Source organism: Aulonocara stuartgranti (assembly GCF_965226115.1).
Source record: "Aulonocara stuartgranti genome assembly, chromosome: 5".
Classification (NCBI taxonomy): Eukaryota; Metazoa; Chordata; class Actinopteri; order Cichliformes; family Cichlidae; genus Aulonocara; species Aulonocara stuartgranti.
This window is the reverse complement of record NC_138943.1, coordinates 2,917,291-2,944,587: the sequence shown is the minus strand read 5'-3', so window position 1 is coordinate 2,944,587 and position 27,297 is coordinate 2,917,291. Positions and strand designations below refer to the sequence as shown.

The following is a 27,297-nucleotide window of genomic DNA, read 5'->3' as shown; positions in this document are numbered from 1 at the left end:
TCCATCTTTTCGTCTCTCTGTTGTTGGGACTGGTGTCCACAGGGGCCACTCCAGAATTTTTTTCATAAGGGTGGCCATGTGGGGCCCACTAAAAATATTAGGGTGACACACCAAAAAACTAATTTCCCGTTTTATTATGCTGTTGTGAAATGTAGGTTACTTGAAAAATATGGGGGAAAAGAGAAACAGAAAATAATTGTATGCCTAGTTAATTCTCTGCTATTAAAGTTGATATCACTGAAAATAGGGTGCATATGAAAACCAAATAAGATTTTGAAATCTATAATAATCTGTTTTAAGCAGGAATAAATAACACGTTAATGTTCAACTCATTGTAGTGTGTCTGTTGGAAACAGCAGTGCACTGTGACCTTAGTGCAGCATTCGATACTGTCGACCATAATATCCTATTAGAGCGATTAGAACATGCTGTAGGTATTACAGGTACTGCACTGCAGTGGTTTGTATCATATCTCCAGTTTGTGCATGTAAATGGAGAGTCCTCTTCACACACTGAGGTTAATTATGGAGTTCCACAGGGTTCAGTGCTAGGACCAATTCTGTTTACACTATACATGCTTCCCTTAGGCAGCATCATTAGAAGACATAGCATACATTTTCACTGCTGATGACACCCAGCTCTATCTGTCCATGAAGCCAGATAACACACACCAATGAGTTAAACTGCAGGAATGTCTTAAAGACATAAAGACCTGGATGGCCGCTAACTTTCTGCTTCTTAATTTAGATAAAACTGAGGTTATTGTACTCGGCCCTGAAAAGCTTAGAAATATGGTATCTAACCAGATTCTTACTCTGGATGGCATTACCTTGGCCTCCAGTTCAACGCACATATTAAACAAATATGTAGGACTGCCTTCTGCCATTTGTGTAACATCTCTAAAATTAGAAATATCCTGTCTCAGAGTGACGCTGAAAAGCTAGTTCATGCATTTATTACTTCCAGGCTGGACGACTAATTCATCGTTATCAGGATGTCCAAAAACTCGCTGAAAAGCCTTCAATTAATCCAAAATGCTGCAGCAAGAGTCCTGACAGGGACTAGAAAGAGAGAGCAGATTTCTCCTGTATTGACTTCCTGTTAAATCCAAAATTGAATTCAACCAACCCTGCTGTAAATCAATAAAATGTTTATCACAAAAAAAAGGTGTGAATTTATTGATTTAGTGATGAGTCAGGAGTAATGTTTGCTGTGGTGATAAGTTACTGAATTTAAATGAATTTAAAATTATCCAAACACTACAACATGTATTAACTGTAGTTATGATGTGAAGAGACGCCACATCATGTAAATCTAAAGAGCTTCTTTTTCTCTGGATAAATAAACCTGACGTTAAAATAAGTTTGTGGTTGATAAACACTGTAAAGCACAGACTGCATCAAAGCGCCCTTTATTCCATCCATGCATCACATCGTTGATCACACAAATGAAACATCACATTATTTTGGGGCATCTCGCTCAAGGACGCTTTGCTAACCTGAGGAGCTGCATCAACCTGACCTAAGTAGTGGAGACTCTCCTACTCCTCCTCTCTTCCTCCTCCTCCTCTTCCTCTACAAAAACCTTCACAGACCTGTTTCCAGTCTGTCTCCATGTGCCTGCAGTTTTTCCAAGAAGGTTTAATAAAAATGTGCAGAGTTATATCTGAGTTAAAGCTGCTTTAACTTGTCTTATTAGCTGACTTTTTAAAGACTTTATCAAAGAAAGTATGTGTGCTTCCCCTGCTGTGAGATTGAGCCTGGTGCTACGTAAAGCTTCTATATGCTGCACTTTGTTGTGGTTAAAGTACTCGACCATTTTAAATTCATCACTGTGGATCAACCCACAATAAACAAGAAGGAAGAGAGCCAACTCTGTGTACCTCTGTTTAGGTTGGATTTTCACTCCCATGCTGGCCTGTAGTGGAGCTGAAATGATCTTCAGAACTACAAACCACAAAGCCTCGTGGCTGCTGCATCGGCCCAAACCTCTGCTCTCAGAGTCACAGACACGGTTTCTTCACCTGTAAAAGGGCCGTGATGGAGAGGACGAGGTCTAAAGAGGTCACAGCTCCAGTAACGCTCTCCTATTTAAAATACCTGAAATGCATCAGCTGTCAGTTTTCACTTTCACATGAACACGAGTGACAAATAATTAGTGGTGCAAAAAGAAAAAACTGGTAAAGCTGCATTCTTCACTCACTTTCGTTGAAGTCTACGAAAGAAGGCTGCATCGTGCATGTCTGTGGTTTCTGTACAACCACAGAGATGTGAGGCCGTTATTCCTGTCAGTGCTGGAAAGTCTGGTTTTCTGGATGACGGCCAGTTTGTTGTGAAATCTGATTTCCTGACAGGAAGTCTGTCGTTCAACTGGAGTTAAAAATCTTTGTTCTTTTTAATAACTTTATGCTCTGGGTTGTAACATCGTTCCTCTATATGACTTTTAGATGAAACTGATATTTAAAGGCCTGCACAGTTCATTCAGTTTCCAGTAAAAAGGTGAAGTTTGAGGACTTTGTGGTGAAATCACAACTTCTGTGAGACACAAACAGATACTGAGAACAAATAAATAATAAATCTGTTTTAAATGGGTGTGTGGGATTCTTCTGCTGATCTGTTGAATGTTCTCTGAGGGGGGTCTCATCCTGCAGGAAGATGGGCTCATGTCCCTTTTTCGGGCTGTGCCCGGCCCAGCCACATGGTCTAAGGCCCGGCCACCAGACGCTCGCCCTCGGGCACACTCCCTGGGCCTGGTTTCAGGGCAGGGTCCCGGTAATCCTATCCCGGGCAGAGTGAACTGTTCCCTCAATAGTCTTGTCATAGGGGTCTGCTGAATTGCTCTTTGTCTGGTCCCTCATCCAGGACCAATTTGCCATGTGAGACCCTACCAGGGGGCAGAAGCCCTGGACAACATAGCCCCTGGGATCCCTCGAACACACAAACCCCTCCATCACGATAAGGTAGCGATTTGCAGAGGGGAATTGGTGTAGGGTGAGAAGTTCGGCCATCTGGGAGGTACGGTGGCCCCTAGAGCCAAAGCACGTACAAAATCCAAAACACTTACAAACCCCAAAACACACGCAAACTCCAAAACACAATGGAAGTGCTCCAGGACGCTAGGGGCAGTGTTGATCTCGATTTGCAAAATAAACGGCAAGTTTGTTGCAAACACATGGGCTGTATCCCAATTCAGGGTCTGCAGCCTTAAAGTACGCAGCCTTAACGGTCCACAAGGGCCGCGTACTCAAAGACCGCTAAGGCGGTCTAGCCTCCCTCGCGCTGCCCAGGTTGTCTAGCAACCATGATACTAACCGCTGGAAACGTGTCATACAGCTTTGTTTGACAGCAATGAAGAAGAACATATTTTGTTCGTTTGTTTGTTTCTACATGAGCTCTGTGTTGAGTATCTGAGGCTGAGACCACGGGACAGTAAAACATGATTGTTGGGCTTCATTTCTGTGCTGAACAGTCATTTAAGATTAGCTAGTAAATAACAATTAGCTGATGTTGTTCATGAGACTAAAGTCATCTCACTGTGGTAATGTAAATATAATATGGCCAATATTATAGTTATTATATTAATCAGCAGTTATTACAGCAGTGAACATGAAGTGTCAAATACTGAGCTTCAGTAAAGATTCAAGTTGCAGTTACTTATATTTCCTATCACCTTAAATCTTCACTCAAAGACAAGTATCTGTGACAGCGTAAATATGTATCATATATAAGAGACAAATATTGTTCTTTCAGTTGGCATTATTAAATTTGGCTCAATGCCTACATATATGTGTAAAGAGAAAATGTACGAGCTGTGAAAACTGTGTCTGATAGAATGAAGAGTAGACTGATATATTAAATATTCCTTTATTGGGTGAGAAAATCAGACCATGTCATAACTGCTTTAAGTCACACAGAATAGACATCAGAGCCTTAAACAGGCTGACGTCTGCTAAATGGGTCAAACTGGGCAGAAAGTCTACAAACACACTATGATGTAACACTATAGATCAACTTAGCTCAGAATATATAAAGCATATAAACAGTTACAGCAACATGATGCAACAAACACAGCAGCTACTGATCCAAAATACTCAAAGCTTCATAGAACTGAAACAAACATTTATTTTTAGCTCCATTCTGCTGCTGATACAGACTTTAGGTTTCTGAACATTAAACTTGTTGCTGCCTTTCATAGTGTGTAACTTGAAGGCCCTGAGTACTTTCTCCCGCACTGAAAACACTGGGATGATAAAATTATGTGAACATTACCTAATAAGACTGATTCAGGACAGACAATTAGTTATTTTAAACTTTTCTAGCAGTCCTTCACAAACAGGGAACAGTCTGTCTATTCTCTCCATCTGTCAGCTGCTGCTGGCTCTTCCTCCTCCTCTTCCTCACACACTGCTGAGTTTGTCCTGGTGGATCATCAGGGGTGCAAAGCCTCACAGATGATGTGCAGCAGTGGGTCCCTCAGTCTGTCCTCACTCTGGACACTTGCAGTCGTCACACATGGAAATCAAATGTGTGATAAGCTGCAGGATTCAAACACAAGTGTAACTTATAAACACATGTTCATACTTTTATTCCACAATCAGAGAGAAAGAAACAGAGAGAGAGTGCAGGACAGACACACAGGTGACAGTCTCAGGTGTATACACTGCTACAAACAGGAGGATTTAGTGTTTGTGTTATTACGAGTGTAAACAAGTAGAGTTCCCAGATGGTACAGTGGACACATGTGTGACTGCTGTGATTAAAGCATCTTTCTTTCAGGTTAACGAGTGAACCGTCAGCTCGTTCAAACACACATTAAAGTACGTTTGGCTCGACACCACCGAACAGAGGCAGCAATATAACATAGCTAACATGAACAGTGCAGTGAATCCTGCTTGTGCTGTGATATTCAGGACTGCAAACCGAGCAGCATCACTGACTTTCAGCTTGTTGTGTTTGTGGATATATGACTGACTTTAATTATCCACAAAATCATCACAATCTCTGTAAGATTAAGGTCAACTATCCAACGGAATATATTTTGAAGTAAAGGCTTTAAAACCAAGTAAACGCTGAAGGTACAAACATCACTAATGTCACATAACTTTGCCGACATGTGGCCAACAGTAATGTTTTAATGTTCTTCATTATTAAACATTCGCACATAAATAAGTGACATAATATTCAGTACTTACTTTTGAAAGTTTACTCTTCAGCTTGAATTGGGACAGCCTTCGTCGCGTCGCTGTGACGTAATCTGCCTTAAACTGCGGCCTTTAAGGCTGCAGACCCTGAATTGGGATACAGCCGTAGAGTTGGATCCCGGCAGAAAACACCTGCAAAGATAGAACAACCACACTCATATATATTCAAATAATTTAAAAACAATGTTCATTTACCTGTTACTTCCACACACCAAATCCGGTCATTGGTAATTCCTGGCTTGTGTAGTCACTAGGTAACAAAAGCTCAACACTGCCCCTAGCGTCCTGGAGCACTTCCATTGTGTTTTGGATTTTGTACGTGCTTTGTCTCTAGGGGCCACCGTAGGGAGGGGCTCAGAGTAGAGCCACTGCTTCTTCACATCGAAAGGAGCCCTGAAGTTGGTAGGGTGAACTGAAGACCTCACCCTCCAGTTCATTTATGAGTGGTGTGTAATCAGACACAGACAGTTCTGTCACATATCCATCCTGAGTAGAAGGAGATATAAAATCCTAAAATTTAGATTGAATTGAATTAAAAGTGCATTTGTCCCAATATCAATTAAGCTTTTAATTAACAATTTTTAAAGTTATCTGTGATATATTGGTAACATGAGTGTTTCCTGCTATTAAGTTGGCTGGTTTGTGCTTGTGATTATAGATTTACTGAAGAGACAATGTTTCATCTTCGTGACTGAAAGTTATAGACAGGAGTACTTCTGTGGATGGTCTTCTGACTGTTAAAACCTCCCAATTCTTTTGATCTTTGGGCTGAAGGAAGGACAATACTCGGTGTATAAATGCTCAATCAACAATCTTTTATTCCATACAAATCTTGTTATTCCATACAACACTTTTGAGCATAAACCCTCCGGAGGGGAGATGAGTGCGGGAGGGTGTCCGCCTGATCTCGAAATGTGTGAGCTTTCCTCCCATTCTTATAGCTTCAGCCCCCCTCCACCTAGTCATAAAACCTAAACATCCACATTCTTTCTCTCTCAGTGAGCCTAAGTTATGACCTTGCCTTCCTGTGCAGTATGTTCTGTTCTTTTCTAATCAGACAAATAAGGTGATGACTCTCTGAAACAGTATTTCTTATACCTCAGCAGTATAATGCATCATAAAACAATATCAATCATTCACACTGAATCAGCAGTCCAATTCAAATCAGTTTAACAAATGCAATAGTTATCACCTTCTTCTAATTCAGGAGAATAATGCAAACTAAAACTGCATAATAATTTCAAAATCTTTAATTAGGGGTATAACATGGCATAAGATAATATAATAATCTCACAATTCCCCCTTTGATCTCTTTTTAAAGAGATCACTTACACCTTATAATCCAGGTTTGCGAGGTCCATTTCTTCTTCTTAGTCCTGAGGCCCTCTGTCCCCCTTTAATGGGTGGACCAGATGTGGGAATAACTCTGTGTTTGCGCAGTTCAGATGCAAGAAAAACTATGATTACAACAACAATAGTAGGTACAGATGACACTCCCATCACTCCCCAGTTCTCCCACAGCTTTATTTTGGTGCTCCAGTTTCCCCAACCTCATCTTGGTGCTACCTTGTACCTTTCACACGTACTCAGACTAGAACCTCTGTCTAAGGAGCTTTTAACCTTTATTTTATTGCTGCAGCTATCAGTGTCTTCCAGTCGGGTGATTCTCTGTTCTTCTTTCTTCGACCTCCGGGGTTAGACCACCCTTCAGTCGTTACACAGATCAGGGGATTATTCTGCCCCGATTTCAAACAATGATCTGTGTATTCTGGGGTCACCGCCGTGTCCCCCTTTTTACCAAGAGCCTCTCAAACCTCGTTGGTCTGGTGTTCCTGGATTTTCGCCAACCCCTTCATGGTCTAGCTGGAGCCCAAACGCCATGACACTTGGCCCCAGTTGCTGTCTTGGGAGTCTCTATGTCTGTCTCTGCCGCGAAGGATCCTCGTATCTCTGTGACCTCATCTGGTGTCTGTTCCTTTCTCTGTAAGAGACAGAAAACCAAAACACCCCTCTGCCTAGCCTTGATAATCTAATGTTGATATTCATTGTTCCTCTAGTGATTCAAAATTGGTTTAGAATATCATATTCAGGATTCTCTGACCCGGGGACTTATTCTAATCAGAATCTATGTGTGTGTGTAAGCATGTTTGCATTTAGCCCTCTGCACTCAAAGTCAATACCTACAATATATCAGTCCAGACATCACGCCGAACGAAGCTTATGACCTTCAAAAGACTGAGTGCCAACTCATTATAAGCACCTTTGCAATGTGTATGAAATTAATTATAAAACATTCTCAATCTCAACCTTTCACTCTATTCACAAAAAGCATGTGTATAATTCAGCGTGCCGTCCCACAGTTTCCCCTCCAGTGTGATTCTCAGCTTCTCGTGAACACAGGCATTTTATCTTCTAAACGCTATTCAGTTTATTTCAATCATTAACGCTTAAACATGAAAATAATGATATATGCTTCTCACTGGTTCTCTAGAAAAAGTCTGGGAACTTTTGGTTCATTATAAGCTTAAGTTTTACCATCCCTAAATTATTAAACACACAAAGTCATAACATGTTCATAAAACCATTGTTTGATGTTAAAACTCAACTTCCCCCTTTTGACACACTCCCATGTGTCAATTCATCAGAGCTAGAAAATCAAAAGAAAAGGTTAGTGACATCATATCTCAGAAAACATCAGAAATTCTTCTCTCCAGTAGCATTGCTCCAGTCATCCTTTGTTAGGGAATGAAACAATTTAATTATCATATTAGATCTGTTAAACTCCTGGCTCCGCCCAGAGCCTGCATCTGCAGAATTGCCTAGAAACAAAACCCGTGTGTTAATATGAACTACACATTTTGCACTCCGTTTTTACCCACTGTTTTCCCCTCACTGAACATAGCAGGGGGATTTGTCTTGATTCAGCCATGAATCCAGCCCACCTGATTCATCACTGAGTCCAACTGTCACTGGCATCTAATAGTGCGGCACTGCATATTCTTCCCTTAATGTCACTGTTTTCAATCTGTTAATTAGAGTGCTTAAACATGAAATAGACTGCGTCCACAACAAGTCAATACAGCTGTGAATGTGGCCAATTATCAATCTATTACCAATCAATAACAAAAAATAGCTTTTATTTTATGGATGCTTTAGTCAACCACTCACCCACAGGATCTTCAATCCCAGAAAATTCCTTCTCCTCATTTAATAATGTCTGTCTTCCTTCCATGGCCTGGTAACTGGCCCCTCCAGAGCTGCATCATTTTGAAATATACACACAACAAGCCAAACCACACCTTGGTCACACCAACCCTTTTCCACCCTGAGGATGTCCAACGCCATCCCAGTCTGGACAAAGGTGACTTTACCGGGGACTGTTCTAACAGTCCTGTTTATTACATTCCCTTGTCAGATTACCAAATCTCTGCACACTAGAATAAACATACTCAACATGGTCAAGATTTTACTGAGTGTTGTTTCAAAATATTATAGATTCAAACCTCCATCCTTATGTGGTTTGCCAAATTTTGTTTAACCAGAACTCCACCCTGTCTCTAAGTTTTGGAGAAATTTTATGTTTGGTGTCAAATTTGAAGAATTTGACCAGAAGTGAAATTTATGGTGTTATCACCCTCATTAGGGCTTACCTTTCCCACTTTTGGTGATATTCATCCCTTCCTAATTATCTTCCCAATTACCCTCCTTTGGTGGCGAAAAGCTGTTGGTGTGGTCAAGTGGGTGCTGTAAAAACAAAAGCTCAGGACAGAACAGTTATCAGTCATGTGCTTCATACAGAATTTGCATATTTTATGATTTCATGTTGATCCTCTGAGTGTAATGGTACATTTTAATTTGAATTTATCAGAACTAAACACAATATGTTTTCTTTCTTTATGTTCTTTTGCAGTACCACATCCTATCACATGCCCCTGTCGGTTCTATTCGACATTTTAAATTATTGACTACTTCAAGGAAGAACCTAAATCACGTGGACCAGTGTTTGTTATTACATATCTCTAGTTTGAATGTGACAAGACTACCATTCCCCTGTTATTCATAGATACTGTTAAAGTTTTGGCTTTTTTCCTCTATAAAATTTAATTGACTTTTCACAGTGGCCTGCTATGGTTGGTAGTAACATATTCCAGTCATGAGTGATGTCAAAAGTTTTCTACACTGTAGCATTTGACATTCCCAACAATATAATGTGATACCTTAACCAAAACACCGCTAATAAAACACAATTTTCTTAATGCAAACATCAGTAACTCAAAATTAGCAACCAAAGGGTTAAGTCTGCAGTTCCACACTCTCATGTGAAGCTACAGTCTCCCCCTCTGGTCTCTCTTACCCTCCTGCTCCTGTAAAAACAAAACAAAGCAAGACAAAGCATCCACCCTTCTCTTACAGGCTGGGTGAATTGTTTGTCGACATTTACTAATCCTAAAGTTGGTGCAGTCTTTGTCTCAGTATCAAGTCAGTCCATCACAGTCCAGTCACATGCATTCATTCACACACATTCATACCAGAAGTTGCTGATAATGGAGTCTCACGCGCAACTTATCCGGTTGTTCAGTGATGACGCGACAAATCCTATGCTTTGGCTGGTCCATGCTTTGTATTTGTCTTTTTTTACGCTAGATTCTGAAGCGGCATGTTTTGTCTCTCTCTAAACAATATTGACTAAACCAGCAGCAAAAGAAGATCCAAACTAAGATTCCCATTCCGCTTCACATAAACATTGTCATGAATTCCCTCTGACTTTTGCTGTTTTGTGTATGTGTTTTCCTCCAGAACGTGCCTGAGGAAACAGCGGAAGGTGGGCTCCACTTACTGCATCCCGAATCCCTTTTACATGGATTTCTATTCTTTTAAAAAAATGAAAGTAAATACATATAGTAATGAAAACTGTCCCATACACATGTATTTTACACAAAAATATTAATGTGGCCATTCCCTCTCTGGGGTGCCACACTAAACGACCTGGCAGCAGGACTTGGACTATTCGTCCCTCACTGAACTGTGCCCAGATGGCTATTCCTTCATCAGCCACGGGGATCTGGTCGTTGAGGTCTCGCTGTGGCATTTCAGGGCCAGTTCTCCTGGCGCTCAGTGAAAGTTGGACATTTTCTTTACTACAGCTGATTAAAGTCGGAAATAAGGATCGTTTTTATTGTGCTGTGGTGTATCATCCACCCGGGCCAAATAGCTTGTATTTATTGGAGTTCAGCAACTTCCTGTCCTCCACTGTGAAGCTGTCCAGACTGCTTATAGTTGGGGATTTTAACATACACATTGATGATGACTCCAAACCCTCTGCCATTTTTTTTTTATCTCTGATCATCACTGTATTCTTTTTAACTTGTCTTTTCACAAGCCTCTGTCTCCTGTTCGCTGGATGGTTAGTTCTCGCATTTTAAATTCCTCCACAGTGGAGAATTTCTCGGATGCTTTTAATTTAAATCTATCCCCTCAAAATGGCGTTGATTGCTTAACAGATCTATTTAATACCCATTGTCTTTCAATTTTGGATTGAATCTGTTAAGTTAAATGAGACTAGCTTCTGTTTCCAAGTCCTCACCTTGGCTAAATGACAGTATTCATTGCTTAAAACGTGATTGCCATAAAGGATCTTTTTAGTTTCTTTTAACAATTAGAGATGTGAGGGCTGCCTATTTTTCTCATCTGGTTGCAAAGAGCAGAGGTAATCCTAAGGTGTTATTTGACACCATTACAATATTATTACTCCTGCTCCACCTGCTACCCCTATTTCTTCAAATGAAGACTGTGAGAATTTGCTTTCTTTCTTTCTAGAAAAAATTATTAATGTAAGAAAAAAAATTTCCCTATCAGCATCTGCATTGTCAGGTCCTACTCCAGCTCTGCCTGTTATTTCACTACCCGAGCTGGTAAAATTAGTTAATTCAATGAAAGCTTCCTCCTGTTCACTTGACATTTTTCCTGAATTTTTACTAAAAAATGTCTTCCAGTCTTTTGGTCCCTATGTGCTCACCATAATTAACACTTCACTGGTGTTAATTAAAATCCCTGCTTATTTTAAAAATGCTGCCATACACCCCCTTTTAAAAAGAACAAAAAAAAAACAAACAAGTTAAACCCTTCTCTTATTAGTAGTTACAGGCCAATCTCAAAACTACCACTAATTGCTAAGCAGCTTACAGCAGTTTTTGACAAACACAGTGTTCTTGACAGATTTCAGTCTGGCTTTCATAGAGCTCATTCTACTGAAACAGCCCTTCTTAGAGTCTCCAGTGACATTGTGATGCAAAACGATGCAGGAAAATGTTCTGTTCTGCTGATGTTGGACCTCACGTCGGCCTTTGATACAGTTGACCATCACATTCTGCTTGAAAGGCTGAAATATTGGGTCGATTTATCTGGATCTGCTTTAGAGTGGTTCTTCTCATATCTGTATGAACGATACTTTTCTGTGGCAGTTTCTAAGTACAGGTCATTTTGCACTTCCCTCACCTATGGTGTGCCACAAGGTTCTGTGCTGTGGCCTTTATTGTTTTTAATATATCTACTTCCTCTCCAGCATATTTTGAGCCCCTTTGAGGACATTTGCTACCACTGCTACATAGATAACATCCAAATATACATTTCTTTTAAGCCCCAAGATTTATCTAAGCTTCAGATTTTCAATGAGTGCTTAGAATCCATTAAAGGTTGGATGGCTGACAACTTCCTCCAACTGGTCCCCTTTCGATGTTTGTGAAAACATTTATCAGGAACCTAGGGGTAATTTTTGACCCGGCTCTCACTTTGGATGTTCACATCAAATCTCTGGTTCGGTCTTGCTTTTTTTCACTTAAGAAACGTTGCTAAATTAAGCCCTATTGTATTTCGCACTGAACTGAAGATTGTTATACATGCATAAATTTCATCATGTTTGGACTACTGTAATTCACTGTTTACATGTCTAAAAACTCCCTGGAGCGTCTGCAGATTGTTCAAAAAACTGCAGCAAGACTTCTGAGCAAAACATCTAAGTACTCACATATGACACTGTTGCTACTACAGCTCCATTGGCTCCCCGTTGAATACAGAGTCCATTTTAAGATTCTGGTTCTGACTTTCAGAGCTCTTCATGGACAAGCACCAGCTTACATCTTTGTCCCCAGCAGGTCCCTGAGCTCATGTGATCAGGGCCTACTGGCTATTCAGCATATAAGACTGAGAACTAAGTAGGACAGAGCTTTTGCCACTGTGGCCCCAAGACTGTGGAACTCTCTCCCTCTAAGCTGAAGATCTGTGGAGAGAGGTTATGCTTTATTACTTCGGTTAGTAACATTACTAATGCAAACTGATTTTTTTCCCCTTTCTAAAGGATGGTTCAGTGTATCCTTTGTGCATCACATCACAGTTTTTTAGTTTCTTACTAAAGAATGATCAGGAATCCCGACATCCATCTGCATGTCCACAAGACAGAAATCTCCACGTAGTCTCCTTCACTTACATCTGGGGTTCGCTTTTCCTCACTTCTAATATGAAGTAAGACAGTCTTTAAGCCATTGATATGATGTGAGAAAGAAAATTTGGCATGTCCACCTGCCTCTGTTTGTGTTTTGTTTTGTTTTTTACACATGGATCTCTTTTCCTGTGGACAAGCTATTGTTCAAAGTTTCCTTAGGATTCCTGGTCGTGCTTCGATAAGAGACTTAATTATGTTTGTGGTGCAATGTGCATGTAGTAATCTGTTATGTTGTAATCCGTTTGGGTGTGATTTAAAAAAAAGAGACTATTTTATTGCATAAAATAGTGCTGATTGCATCTTGCAGACATCAGCTGATTGCACCACTTGACCAGATGCAGAAAAATAAAAATTTCTGACTCCAGCTTGTTGTTCTGATGAAGCATGGGTCACCTGACTCAAACAAGCTCTTCTCCACACTGTCATCATTTATAGTGTCTTCAATAAAACCAAACATTACACAATCAATTTTCCACTCAAGTTCAGCTATCCAAACAGCTTACTGCTTAAGAGAAAGACAGAGAAAGTAGACAGTATATCTTTGTTTTTGTTTTTTTAACATAAAGCTCATTGCTGGAGACGGGCAGTATAAATATGAGTCCCTTAAACTGCTTTATACTTTTAGTTTCCTTGTTTTACACTGAGTTATCAGTTTGTCACTAATTAGCTAACATAAACTCATCTAAGTCTGTTAAACACAACCAACTAACTCTGTGATGTCACACAAGATAGTGCTAAACATGTTCTAAAAGCTTCAAATTTAAACACATGTTTATTAAATCCAGCTTCACTGACAGTGTTACACTTGTTTTTTGAGAGCAGGGCTCTGTTGTTTAAATTAGCTTGTATACATTTAGTGTTTTATGTCCACTTTAATCCACAGACTTCGCTTAATCCTCAATAGATGAATAGATCCTCATAGCATGTTATGTATGCTCTATTTTTCAAACTATATGGCGCACCTAAAATCCTTTAATTTTCTCAAAAATAGACAGTGCACCTAATGATCCGATAAATACGGTTATTATGTATGTACAGTGGCCCTACAGGCACATGCATTGCACTCAATAAATCATCTTAATGCTCAGTATGTCGGACTGAATGCAATATATATACTAGATGAATAAATATATAATGACTAGTAGCAAAAATGACTAAGTTGTTATTAAGATGTTAAGTTATTGTTCTCACATAACAAATAAATCGTATCAGTCCAAAAATTCTCCAGTGCAGAGATAAATTTTTTTTGGCAGTGCAGCGGGCTGTCATCACAATGACAGATTCATATTCCTTCTTTTGTTCAATCATCAGTCTAAAGGGATTAATTTTACTTATGTGTGTAGCTAAGAAAAGTATCAACTATTGTACTGTAGGGATTATTTAACACTGTTAAATAACTAGACTAGAGTCTATCAGAGCCTCAGCTCAGAGTGGAGGAAACCTCGATTACAGAGGGAGTAACACATGGTTTCAGATGTGAGGCTCAGCAGGAGGAAAGCAGGAGTCTGATCAGCAGCACAGATTCAAACAACCTTCATGGAGGAGGAAGGTCCAACAACATCATCCTCACAGCTCAGAGAAAAACTAGAACCAGCCTATTAGATATGGAGACGTACAGGAAGTTAGATCAATGCTGACATCACTGAGCTCGCTGTTTAAACCTGCTGGCTGTTCGTGACATGCAGTCAATGTCTGACTTACATCAGTGTGTTCTCTTCAATTTCAGAATCCAACACTGGATGGATTATAGCTGTTGCTGTTGTTCTTGCTCTTGTTGTAGTTGGGATTCTTGTCTTGTGTTTAAGACGAAACCAAACACAACGTAAGTTTAATGCATTTATGAACATACTCATATTTTTGTCTGTCATGTTTACAATCTTGTTTATTTTAATATCTGAAGAAAACACAATCCCATGCAAGCAAGGGAACAAATAAACTAAGTGGTCAGAGCTGCCATTTTAATATTTAAGGCTGCTGATTGGTTCATAGTGTGAGCTTGTGAGGAAAGAGAGGAAGAACACATTGTAGACTCTACAATGTAGAGTCTACAATGTAGAGGATGATGAAGATGGTTAAACAGCAAACCGAATTTATAAAGACAGTTTTGGGTTTTATGTCACCACAATTGGGTACATTTCCCCACTGTATGTTATGTTGCCATAGCAGCAAGTGTCACCTCAAACAAACTCATGTGCCATTGTGCACTCGGCTACTTAAACACACAGCACTACATTTCTGCTCAGTTATGACCGTTTTTAACAGTTTTGTTTTCCAATCAGCAGAAGCTCAACAAGACAGAATCCTCTGAACCCTCAGGAACAGAAACTCAACACTGATCAAAGTGAACCCATGTGAAGTACGCTGTGTGAAGATTGTGAGTTTGTTTTATGAGAACCAAGTTAAGTTTTGGAGCAGAACAGTGACGACATGTTGGATTATTTTTGGTATTATAAGCTGTTTGGAAGTTCAGAACAGATTTGAATTCTGTGGTTTAGCGAATGGTTAAAAGTCAGGATGGAGGGATGTAGTTTCTGCTGCATTTGTGCAAAAGATATCGTGCATGTTCAGTCACCACAGTCATTTTTCATCATAATTACGCCTCATATATGTATATGAAAATAAAAGTATAAACATTTATCTCACAGTGCTCAATACTTGATAAAAAAAAAAAGACTTTCAAATACTGCCTAAGAGCCACACTTAAACCATCTAACAGCATCTTTTCAACATGGCACCTGGCATTCGGGGAGTTTCCTCAAACATTCACTGGTTTTTTTTTCTATTTGAATTCTAGCAAATGCAGCACCATCAACATTTTTCTTCATTCCACACAATCATGTCTTTTTGCGTGTTTGTTGTGTGTACTGTCATCCTGTTATCTGAAAAATGTTTAATATAGAAAATTGTAGAGTTCACTCACCTGTGCTTTCCTCTTCTGCAGCAGTTTAAAAGGATGGAGTGGAGAAATGTCTCCACCTGCTGTTTTTGTTGATGCATAACATGTACAAACAAAGCTATGTGTGTGTGCAAACTTTATGAGAAAAGCAGCTTTTTATCCGACCTCGTTATTACAGCACTTACAGCTAAAAGATGTTTTCAGCAGTAATAATAATAAAAATAATAAAATGTGATTCTTCTTCCTCTTTAATGTCAGGCTCAGTGGTGTTTATGTGTTTGATTCAAAGACAGTTACAAAGAACACTTTCTCATTTCTCTCTCACCATCTTTCCTCCTCAGTTCCTTGATTTGGCTGTAGCTGTAATTTGTAAGTGTTATTATGATGAAACCTGAGGGAAAGTAAGTACTGCACATTTATTAAGTACCATGTTTAAATGGACTTCGCTGGTAGCCATGCATTTGGGAAATACTAGACAAATTAAAATAAGGTGTTTTAGTAAGGTGTAAAGTCAACATGTCATCACTCTAAAACTGCTTGAGGCCTTAATGCTATTCTTTTAAAGGACAGTTGAGGCCATAACATATGTAGTATTCGAACAGTAACAGTTTTTTTTAACACCAACACATTTGTAAGTCATCCAGCTTTTCTTTTCCACTTAAGGATGGGGGTGGGCACGCCCTAGATAGGTCTTCTTTTTTTTTTTTTAATCCTGTCTATCCTGTCCAGCATTGTAGCAATCAGAATTACTGTCTGAAGGCCCAAGAAAAATGCCCAACAGACTTATTTTCCCACGTGGATGATTATGAGTTTTGCTTTACTGGTTTTCTTGATTGTCATAGTTTATTCGATCTTTATTTTTTAATTTTTTTTACAGTTGTTGTTACAGTCATAATGGACAGGACCGGGGGATGGGAAAGAGAAAGAAGAAGAAAACAGGAGTTCAGAAGAGAGTTACCAGAAGGAGAGGGAAAGAAAAATAAAGGAGAAGAGAGACAGAGAGAAAAGACATTAAAACTGTTTGATCACCTGCCAAAAAAAAAGCAAAGAGAGCAACATGTTAGAGAAACCACAGCAACAAGAAGACACGGAGGAGATCCGGGCCCCAAACATGTGGAGGCCCCCAAGAGCACGAGAGCCCAAGGAGGACCACCGCAGGGGCAATCGCGCCACCCACCTAGAAAATAGCTAAGGAGAGGCCCGGATAGAGGTCACCCAGCAGCCATGATGCAGAAGCGTCAGGGGGTCACAGGCTACGCCAGAACAGACTGAGACACCCAAGATCCAAGCTGTAGCTGGATGGGACCGGTCCCTTCTGGGGGCCTTGGGAATCAGGAATGTCCGGCCTTCAGTTAGCCATTCTGGATGTCTCTCATCGACTAGGAGTTGGTTCATCTGTGCTTAGATGCTTGTAGAGTGCAGTCAGCCTTTTCAGCCAGTAGGTGTGTACCATGTCAGGCGTAGTATTATCCAACTCTTCATACTATAGACTCTTTCTTGGATGTCTGCCACTGTGATGGTTTCTGGAACCTGTTCAGGGAAACTGCTGTGGTCTGCTCTTAAGTCCACTAGCTGCTGAGCATTGCCGTTATGGGTTGCGTCCTTCTCCCATTCTTCCAGTATTGCTCCGTCTCCAGCCTTAGAGGTGCTGTTCTCATATTGTTCCCCTGCCACTGAGAGTACACTTTGGCTGGTTCTGTAGAGAACATCTGGTTCATTCTCCTGGCTTCTATCTCTCTGGTGTACCTCTTCTGATTCAGTATCACAAACATCAGTTAAGCAGCTTCTAGCTGAATCAGGTCATGATTAAAAAACCAAAACAAATATGATCTAAAGAGCACAGCAAGCTAATTTTGTTATATTCAATTCAGTTTTATTTATATGGCGAAAAATCACAACACAGGTTGCCTCAAGGCGCTTTGCATTGTGAAGTAAAGACCGTACAATTATATAGAAAAAAAATCAGAGAAAACCCTAACAATCAAATAACCCCCTATGAGCAAGTGTTTTGGGGACAGTGGGAAGGGAAAACTCCCTTCTAAAAGAAAAAAAACTCCCACAGAACCAGGCTCAGAGATGAAAAAAAGGGCAAAGACACACTGTGGAAGAGAACAATAGATTAATAATAACTAATGATTAAATGTACAGAGGTGTATAAACACATATTAAATGGGGAAAAAAGGTGAGTGAAGACAAAACGCTCATGGGAATCCCTCAGCAGCCTAGACTTACTGCAACGTAACTAAGGGAGGATTCAGGGTCACCTGATCCAACACTAACTTTATGCTTTATCAAAAAGGAAAGTGTGACAAAAGGGCTCAGAGCAGACAGTGTTGTAAGTCAGTGAGGTTTTTATTTACAGTGCTGATTGCACTTTTCAGTTGGGGCTGCCCTGCATCACACACAGCTCTCTCATCAGATCCCTGTGTCCAACTCAAACAGGGGACGCATACTCTGATGGAGATCAGCTGTGTTTATTCTGACAGTGTTAGACTTAGAAAAAGTGCTCAGTTTTGGAAATAAAATATTCTGTAACCAAACTAACGATATAATGATTATATTTATATAATAAATTTATATTTATATCCCACACAAATTTATGTGAATTATTATAAATATCTTTTTTTAACCCTCCTGATATGTTGGTTTCCAGGAACACTAATTTTGTTCCTGGGTCAATGTGACCCGGGGCATGTTTACTCATCTAAAAGTGTCAGAAACACCGGTACTGATTATTTTACAATTTTCTTTTATAATTTTGATTTTTTTTTTTCATTTTCTGTAGTGATGCAGATGACATGTGACATCTCTTCTGTTCTGTGAAGGGGTGAATGACTGAATGTAGTGTAAAGCGCTTTGGGGTCCTTAGGGACTGAGTAAAGCACTATACAAATGCAGGCCATTTACCATTTACTCTGTACAAAAACTTAATGTTTCATTGTATTTCATGATACAATGTATAATTATATTATGTAATTGTAATAATATAGCTTCATAATGATTACAGGACTTCAGACTACTCGTTCTTATTGCTTAATAATGCAGAATTATCATATAGAAATAAATAAAATAAAAAAAACCGAAGTTGTGCGCTATTTGAGCATGTTGCCTGGCTGCAGCACTAAAGGACAAGAGACAGCTGTCTCGTCCTAGCGCGCATGAGCATTGCGCACTGCTGGCACGGTCTCTGCGCACAAAAAATCTGCGTTTTGCACACACACAAAAAATCTAACCTGAATTGAAATTAAAGTAAATACCTTAACAATTCTGTTTTGTAGTGTTAGTCAGTCAGTGACTGGCTGCTCCAGTATTTGATTAGAACGATGCCACCTTATCCCATAGTCCAGCCAATCCTGCGATTTACATTCGTATATACTAAGCAACGTGGTTGACAGGCTATGACAGCGTCCTTGTGTGCCGACACCGGTGTTTTAGCTAGCAAAGCGGCTGATGTGGAGTGAAGCCACGTTAATGACAACGTGTACAACCATTGGAGATGTGAGCAGGACAGACGGAACAACTGATGGGAAACGTGTGGACTTTATACCAGTTTTTAAATTATGTTGAAAGGCCGCGTAAAACCAGAGTTGTGATAAAAAGAAATGCAATGTTTGGTTTTCTTCCTGAATACTGTCGTTGTTTATATTTACTGCAGGAAGAAACCAAGAAACGGTAAAACTGCGTTTTACAAGGAAAACGCCCGGAAGCACTCTGCGCCTGTGAGAAAAAAAAACTCCCTTTCCCATTGGTCAGAAAATGTACCATGTCGACCAATCAAAAAATTATATGGCAACATGGCATTTAGTTGTTAAGAGGCGGGAGGAAGTTTTAGGAGTGACGGCGGTGTTTTGAGATGTGAGAGATTTGCGACGTTTAGCGCAAATCTTGTGTAGTTAGTGTGTAGTTAGTGTGTAGTGTAGTCAATAGTTTTGTTGTGTGTCAGAACAAGGCGACTGCTGAATGTTACAGGTGTTACAGCAGTGATACATCTGCTGTTGTCAGGCCTGCAGGTATCAGGCTGTTGTTCTCCTTCATCTCATAGTGGACAGAAATTATTTTTTGGAGCGGCACAAATAATTTGTGTGGCATCAAATTTGATGCAGAACTGCTGATTGTTCTGTAAATAGTTTGAAATGTTTGTTTAAAAAACCGCCTTGGCTGCATTTTTAGGTAAACAGCTGAAAAAAACTTTGTTGTTTGCAAAACTCAGTAACTTTTTTGAAGAAGTAACTATAAATAATTGCCCACCATTGGTCATTATATGCTGTATTTTGCAGACAGAGAGTTACAGGACTCTCTCCCAGACCACGGACCCATACTCATAATACAAGTCAGAGCTTCATTAAAAAAAAAAAAGAAAGTTGTGTTTTGAAAATTGGAGGGGGCCTCTGGTGTATCGGCCTAACTGGGGGGCTCTTCAACTGGCAGGGAGTTTGTTCCATCCTTGCAGGAGTCCACTCTGCAGGTGGGGGAGAGACATAGGAGAGGTGGAGAATAAACTTAACCTGGGTGTCTGTTGTCTTGTGTAGTCTGGGAGACGATTGAATGTTCAGAATCAGAATCAGAATGGGTTTATTGCCAGATGTTGAGGTTTACAACATTAGGAAATTGCTGCGGTGCTTCAGTTGGGGTGGGTACAGTTTCCTCTGCGGTGGGGTCGGGTGGGCTGCCCCGGGTCCTGTGGGGCTTGGCAGTGCTGCTGCCGTAGGTCCCGGTCTGGATGGGCCTGGGCTACCCACCAAGGCAAGGGAGCCTACTGGGGTCAGCAGGGGAGCTGGCCCCTGGCAAGATGCCCCTCCCTTCTTTTCCTCCCCTCTTTCCTCTTTGCCTCCCTCTTCCCGCTCCACCACACCCACCCACACAGGTAGGCCCTTGGGGTGCAGGTGTGTCACCACGGTGCAGGGGAGGCATTGCCTCCACCCCGGGGGAAAGGGTAACATCTCTTGGGTCTAGGTGCCGTTTCCCCCTCTGGGGGCGAGGGTGCCTGGACCTGAGGTATAGAGTTTGTTTGGGGAGTGTGATTGTGTGTACATGTCCATTTATGTCAATCCTTACATTGGGTGAGTGCTGAGTGTTTGTATATGTGTGCATGAGGGTGGGAATGCATGTTTGTGTCTGTGTGTGCCTGTTTGTCTGTGTTTATATGTCAGGTCGGGTCTTAGACTCCACCTCTCTGGGAACTCCCAGGCCCTCCAAGGCCTATCTCCCCTCACCACACTCCCTGCCGGTGACTGATGCCCTCAGGGGTCGGTGCGTTGGTGGTTCTTGGTGTCCGGGGCTGGGCGCTCAGGTATGTACCAGCTCACTCCCGGTGGCTACCTGGCGGGGCCTGGCGCCTTTTGCTTGGTCAGGCCTCCTCCGGGGTGCGGGGGGCCCTCGGGCCTCCGGCCTCTGGGCCTGCGACTTGTTTCACTCTGGCACAGCTGGCTGCCGGCAGAGCCGGCGGGCACGCCACTGCAGCCCCCTCTAGCTTCTGCTCCGTGGCTACTGGGTAACCCCTCGTCTGGGGATCCTCAGCTCTTCCCAGGAGGGTGGCACGGATGCCCCTCCGGCGGTCCTCCTTGGGCTCTCGCACTCTGGAGCCTCTGGATGTCTGGGGCCTGGATCTCCTCCATGCCTGCTTCATGCCCTGGGGGACGGGGCTATGGCTCTCTACATCCTCTTGCAGACCATTACATGTGGAAACCTTTTGAATACAAGCGCGCTGATCCACACAGGTATGCACACGGGTGTTCACTGCTCATAGACATAAACTACACCTCTATTGGCTGCAACTTCAAAGCACAATGTGCGCTGTCTGTCCTGCGTGCTGCACAACAACATTCAATATTTCGTGTTTACTGCTGTTTACACTTAGCTAGATTATGGTGTTGTGTTTAGTATGTTGCTCTGTTTTTTTTGCTTGTTTTCTCTTTTTTTCTCTCAACAGGTGATCCAGGAGATTTTTTCTCCCCCCTTTCTCACTGTCCCTCTCCCCTTCTGTTTTTCTTTTCCTTCCTCTTTCTCTCTCCCTTTCCTATCCCTCAGTCATGTCTGTCCCGTCTGTAACATCTGAAAATAAAATATAATAAATAATAAAAACAAAGGTCGATCAAATGGACCAATACGGCAATGCCACGATGATCCATTTGGCAAAATAAATCCATTGGGTATCCTTGTTGGTCTTCAGACAACAATTCTGATGGCTAAAGAACCAAATGGGACAGGCAAAAAAAAAAAGAAATTGGAGTTCAAGTTATTTTTACTTCCAATAGTGTTAACTATGGGCAGAAATCTGTGCCATCAGAAACTGAATTTGAATAAGTTAAATTCGAATTTGAATTGCCCGGATTGAATCTGAATTGTAACTTGAATAAATGCTTTTAAAAACTGAATATAAATTAGCCTAATTTGAAATTCAATTTATTGGTTTGAAAATGACCATCACTAAATTGAAATTGAATTTTATATTTTGAAAATGAATTCATTTACTTTGAAACTGTATTTTATCTTTTAAAAGTTTAGCTCTCGAATAATTTCAGATTCACTTTTCACAATTCAATTTCAGTTCCACAGTTACGCACACCCCACTTTTCAGTTATTTATTTGTAAAAAATGTTTGGAATCATGTATGATTTTTGTTCCACTTCTCACGTGTACACCACTTTGTGTTGGTCTTTCACCTGGGATTCCAATAAAACTGATTCATGTTTGTGGCTGTAATGTGACAAAATGTGGAAAAGTTCAAGGGGGCCGAATACTTTTGCAAGCCACTGTAAATAACGTAAAGAAATTCTGTGTTTTACAACTATCTTTATAACTCAGCTTTATTCCCCATACTCTGTGGTCTACATTAAAACGAATCCAGTCCTTTTTGCCCACTTAAAATATCTTTATATAACTTATGTTATATTTGTTGTCATTTCTGTTTCCCTCTTGATCTCTCTAGAAAAAGACATCTTTAATGTCAATGAGAGTTTTACATTCCTAAATAAAGGATATAAAGTTGTTTTGCCAAAAAATGATGGCAGCGTCTATCTAATGACAGAAATGTTTTTTCTGGTTTACATGGCTTTTTATGGAATCAAGAAATAAGCAGACCCCAGCTGGTGTTGTCTGGTCTCAGTCTACAACCAATGGCTATCTGTAACCCAGAGCTTACATATTTAAAAAGACAGAAAGTAAAATGAGACACACCATCATGAGACAAGGAGGAGTGATAGCAATAAAAAATAAAATGAAAGTAAAAATAATTATGGCCTGGGTCATAATAACAGGTTTTTGCCAAATATTTGGCAACTTGTGATGAACATTCCTAAAGTCAAGGAGCAAAAGCAAAGTGTAAAATAAATCAGTAAAAGAATTAGGATTCTGCTGCAAATGGTAGACATTTACATACATGGTAAATGGCCTGTATTTATATAGCGCTTTACTAGTCCCTGAGGACCCCAAAGCGCTTTACACATTCAATCATCCACACATTCACACACTGGTGATGGCAGCTACATTGTAGCCACAGCCGCCCTGGGGCGCACTGACAGAGGCGAGGCTGCCGGACACTGGCGCCACCGGGCCCTCTGACCTCTGAGCCTGTATAAACATACACATCATCTTATTTGATATTATTGTTGCAGCTCGGAATTTCAGAATTTCAGTTACTTATATACTGCAGGGTGGCTTTTTATATAATGATACTATGATACATTTATTTGTCTAAAGTTTAAAAATTCTTTGTTAAAATAATTACAATGAAGTTAACCACAACAAGCATAACAAATAGTTAAAAGGTAGAATTGTACACCCCCCCCCCCCCCCCCCACCACCACCACCACCACCACCACCACCACCACACTGTTTCCAGTGAGGTTCCATAGGTGGCGCCAATGCAGGAAGTTGATTTATTTACCATACTAGAAGAAGAATTCAAACTGCAGGCACCGATCTGCGGAAAAAAGCGCGGTTAGACGTTTGTGACAGATATTGAAAGAAAACTAAAAGTTTTAGTTAAAGGTTGGGACATAAAATGGATCAAAGATCTGCACTGTGACTGGAGATCATCGACTATAATGAGGACAGCATGCTGGTAAGGAGGTTTATTAATCACTTATTAAGATTTGACCATTAAGAAGATTTGATCAAAATATCCGGTTAATAGTGATTCGTAAGGAAACGTTTATTTCATTACAGTGTAAAAAAAATTAGCACACTAAATGAGCCATTACCACGTGACTCACCTTAAAAATTAAATACTTGTTAAATATTCTCAGAGTTAAAGAGATTAAACTCTCCTAACGTGTTGTCGTCATATTTACTAAATAGGCATAAAACACAGCAGTTATCATAAAAGCAGTGACCTGCTAATTCTGATTTCAGTTACGAAAGTAAAAATTCCAATGTTCAAACACTTTTCAGTGCTAAAGCAGAGAATCTGATGATTACAACTTCATGGATATTAAATGTTATAACAAAATCTTATCATTGGTTTTTCACTTAGTTTAAAAAATTGCTAGAAATATTTTGAAGAGTAGAAAGTTCGATCCAGTGAGTTATCTGTCGGTTCATTTCCTTTATACCCCAATGACAGAAGTTCATTTTAAGACAATAAATTATATTTATCTGTATGCTGAAAATTTGAGTTGACGTTTAGGTTGAAAAAGAACGTTTGCACTTTTTGTCCAAAAATATCAAAACTCAGGAACATCTTTTCTTTACGTGCTTTGGAAAGTTTTGAGGGGTTTTTGTTTGTTCGTTTGTTTTTATGAGCGACGTTCCAGTTCATACTCCATACCAGTTGGTGGCGGTAATGCACCATTCAGTTTGCCAACAACTGAATGGTGAACGGAAGGACGGAAATCGTCAAACTCCGGGTTGTTTTGGTGCCATTAACGAACTACAGCTTTAGAAATTCTTTTAAGTTGTAGTCTACTAAATTTTTCTTTATTGGGATTGTTTTGGGGTGTTCCAAAATCATCCACAGTAATTTTGACTTATATTTGGCCTGATAGCTAAGGCGGAGGATAAGTTCTGTTGCCATTAGCGCTAACGTTAACAGAACTGTAGGACACAGAGTCTTTTAAAAATATTGTCAGCATCACAGCTTTTGTGGTTTCTCGCCTTTCCGATACTATATTCATTAGCTGAAGGTAAGGATGCTGATGTTATTTTTTGGTTTGCAGATATAAGTTCGTAGTCAGACCCAGCATGCAAACTACTTAGCTAACTTAGCTTTTAGCTATCAGATACTACACGCTTTTATGTTTTACTACTTGTGCAAATATATCTGTCTAATTTTTAAACTTTACATTTTTAAATAACTGACTTAAGTGGCTTACTGATAGTTATTGTATCACTAAAAACTCAACCCTAAATTAAAGGACACATCTTGCTTAAAATGTTTTAAGTTATCTTTATAACTCCTCGCTAAACGCCGTCATCATCATCCAGTTTTAGTTAATTAAGAAAGTTAACTAATAGGGCTGTGCGATATGACCAAGATCTCATCCCGATATAAGACATTTATCGTCCTGACAACGATATAAATCACAAAAATGTAACATTTTCTGTAAATTCTGTGAATCTCGGGCAACTCAAGTTGCGTTTAGTGTTCCCTGCTGGGCGTCGTGTACCTGGAGTCGAGTGTTTTAACTGATGCATGAAACTATACATTTTTAGACATAAGCTGTAACGGCCGCCGTTTTCTTTCAAAGTTTGAGTCTAGGGTTTATTTTTTAGCACCTGACGGCTCTTTTTTGCTTCTCATCCGTAAACTCTCTTTCCCGTGATTCAGTTTATTTTGAAAAGTCTCAACAAGATCTTTATTGTGAAAGGTTTACGTGGAAAACATAAAAACGGACAGCGAAGCCACACGATGGTTTTACTGTCATTGCTGCTAACGACAACACGTAAAAACAGGCGCTTGTCCGTCCATAGTGTGGTTATATTAAATATAAGAGAAAGAGAGAACTTTAAGAAATTATTATAGCCACTACAGTGACCATCAAAACGGTGAAAAAATATTGCTGTAAACAGTTTATTTTACGTCTTGATGCATTCTCAATCATCCAGGAAAGTAAATCTCCAAAAGTTGATTCTGTTCATCTGGACGCAGCGTTTTCAGCAACCTCAGCAACAGGACCACTCTCAGCATTGACCAAGTGTGTTTGCTTTTGGAACTGTGTCTTCATTGCACCTACTTCACATACAAGGGTCAGTTCTACAGGCAGAAACATGGGTGTGCCATGGGCTTCCCAGTTTCACCCATCGTGGCCAATTTGTACATGGAAGAAGTGAAAAAGAGGGTTTCGCTATCCTATCCTGGAACACCACCAAGCTATTGGTTCAGATATGTGGATGACGCCTGGGTGAAAATCAAATCTCAGGATGTATTACATTTCATGGATCACATTAACTCGGTGGACCCACACATCAAATTCACCAGGGAGGATATGAAAAGTGGCAGGTTAGCCTTCTTAGACTGTGAGATTTCCATCAGTAATGGGGGACATCTAAAAGCTGACGTGTACCGTAAACCTACACATACGGATCAGTATCTAAGGTTTGACTCTCATCATCCACTGGAGCACAAACTGGGTGTCATCAGGACGCTACAACACAGAGCAAACACCATCCCCACAGACACAGCAGCCAGGGAGGCAGAAGAACAGCACATCAAGAAGGTCCTGAGTAAATGTGGTTATCCCAGCTGGATTTTTGTCAAAGCTGGGAAGGCACCTAAAGAAAGCTCCAGCCGATCCAGGAGAGAAGGACAACCGCTGCCTAAGAGAAAACCTGTAGTGATCCCATATGTGTCAGGAGTATCAGAGCAGTTGAGACACATTTTTTTCTAAACACCGGGTATCTGTGGTTTTTACACCCAAAAGCTTTTAAAGACCAAAAATTGGTCCAGCCCAAGGATCGGGTCCCCTGACACAAACAGAGTAACATAGTGTGCGCTGTTAAGTGCAGGAGGATTGCCAGGATTTATACATCGGGGAAACCAAACAACCTCTGGCGAAGCGGATGGCACAACACAGAAGAGCTACTTCATCAGGCCAGGACTCTGTAGTCTGTTTACACCTACAGGCCAGTGGACACTCTTTCAATGATGAGGATGTTCACATCCTGGACAGGGAGGAAACGCTGGTTTGAGGGTGGAGTCAAGGAGGTCATTTACGTGAAAAGGGAACGACCATCTCTGAATCGAGGAGGAGGCCTAAGGGTACATCTGTCACCATCTTGCAATGCTGTGATTGCAGCCATTCCCCAACTCTCTGAATGGGACTCATGGCCTTTGATCAGTGGTCTTTCAGTGGTTGTTGATCAATGGTCATGAGAATTTGCATAATCATAATGAAGGAACTGACCTCTCAGCCCATTGTTCCTTCAGTGGGCTGGTTTCAGTCATTATGCAAATATATTGTTTATAAGATTGAAACCTGCAGTCAGCTGAGACTGAAGAAGTCACTTGGATGAGTGACAAAACGTTTCTCCCACAAAACGCTACGTCCAGATGAACAGAATCCACTTTTTGAAGTTTATTTTACAACACCACAAAACAAACGATAGCGTAATAGGAAACGATAGACATTTTTATATCGTCATCCGATATATATCGTTATATCAAACAGCCCTATTAATTAAGATAAAAAGCCGCCTGCACTGTCAGTTGCATTTGGGTGGTTGACCCAAAGTCTTTAAACTGTATTTTCACCACCTTTGCTCCTT

General features: G+C 40.5%; 1 protein-coding gene across 1 annotated transcript in view; it reads left to right on the top strand.

Moving 5' to 3' along the window:
- The window catches only part of LOC309706833 (CD276 antigen homolog), a 95,540-nt gene extending 79,927 nt beyond the window's left edge, over window positions 1-15,613 (top strand). The window contains exon 6 of the transcript XR_014276807.1: window positions 15,208-15,613. The gene's annotated coding sequence lies outside the window, so the exon portion shown is untranslated. The remainder of the gene's footprint in view (window positions 1-15,207) is intronic.
- Window positions 15,614-27,297: the final 11,684 nt, after the last annotated feature.